Raw genomic sequence first — 1,382 nt, forward strand, 5'->3', positions numbered from 1 at the left:
GGGAATGCATTCACAGAGTACAGGCATAGATCAAAGTGTATATTGTGGTATATTTCAAAGAATTTCATAGACATATAAGGATTGATTTAGACAGCGTTACTCAGTATAGTATAAGCAACAACACTGTGTCTGTAGTCTGAAAGTAAGTTTTAAATGTTGCTGTGTGCATTATATTTAGACTTGACCTGAACATGGAGCTCCCTCAGGGACAGACAGGATCAGTGGGTACCAGCGTGGCCTCTGCAGAACAGGTACACTTGCTTTTCACAACATCTTTGTTTTACAGTCAGGTAACATTTGGCACAGATAACCTTAAGTACATAAAAACCTCACCACTGTTCCTGCTACATGAGCCTGATTACTTATAAAAAGTGTAAATTATAGGTTTAGTGAAAAAGACACAGGTTTTTGTGTGATTCCAGAAAAGAGATTTAAACTGTATTTGTTGATGAAACGTGTTCTCCAAATAACCCATGTACATCCTCCTCACCTATACCCCTCTCTTTGCTCTCTCTTATCCAAAGGATGAACTCTCTCAAAGGCTCGCCAAACTCAGAGATCAAATGTAAAGGACGGCGGTCATCCTTTACATTGGAGTATTTCAGGTGGACTAGCGCCATAATGCAGAGCGCAAAAAACACCTGTACACTACCTGAATATAACTCCCAAACACCTTTTGATTTACATCATGTCCTCTCCTCTCTTTACATCTCATGTGTCTCTCTTGAGGAGCTACTGTATCATTGTTTTTTGTTTTTTTGCCCTTGTTGGTTCTGTATTGATGATATACTCACAGCAATTACAATTATTCTTTGGACACCTTACACTAACAAAACTGCTGGGTATGGAAAATGTATGTATTTCTTAAGCATATATAATTATCAATAAAGAAGATCCAATTTAGCTTTATTTTTAATTATGCACACTTAAGAAGACCACACATTAAAATAATTTGGATTGCAGAAATTATTACCCTGTATATTATTTATAAACCAATTTCATATACTTACGGTGTTTGAGCTTAAGGCTTTGGATGATAGAATTCAGTTTTTGCGTGATTGCAGAAAACATATATGCATTTACTCTTCCTGGTATCAGAGTGTGAAAGACCTTCCCCCATACTGGTGATAGACTTCTTGAGTTGTTTTGTTGTATTTTACTTCTGACAAATATTTTAAGAAGATAGTGGATGATTAGCCCATATGTTTGTCTGGTCATCTTAAATGTTTTCACTGATTGTTTGGGAAGGGGTTACAGTTTGGAGATTAGATACAGAAAATAAACAATAAAATTTTATAATACTTTTATCTCTTTGCCTTTTCAATTAATGTATCCTTTTCAGTAATTCCATATAAACATTTGTTCTGTCTGTTGTGAAATGT

At 35.3% G+C, this 1,382-nt stretch overlaps 1 long non-coding RNA gene across 1 annotated transcript; it reads left to right on the top strand.

Annotated features, from left to right (window-relative positions):
- Positions 1-6: 6 nt before the first annotated feature.
- On the top strand, positions 7-1,307 carry LOC111669904 (uncharacterized). The gene is made up of 2 exons (XR_002761823.2): positions 7-251; positions 525-1,307. It is a non-coding gene; the product is annotated as an uncharacterized LOC111669904 (long non-coding RNA).
- The last annotated feature ends 75 nt before the right edge of the window (positions 1,308-1,382 follow it).

This window comes from Seriola lalandi, unplaced genomic scaffold (genome assembly GCF_002814215.2).
Source record: "Seriola lalandi dorsalis isolate HSWRI2012SDOR001 ecotype SW California unplaced genomic scaffold, Sedor1 jcf7180002005265, whole genome shotgun sequence".
Classification (NCBI taxonomy): Eukaryota; Metazoa; Chordata; class Actinopteri; order Carangiformes; family Carangidae; genus Seriola; species Seriola lalandi.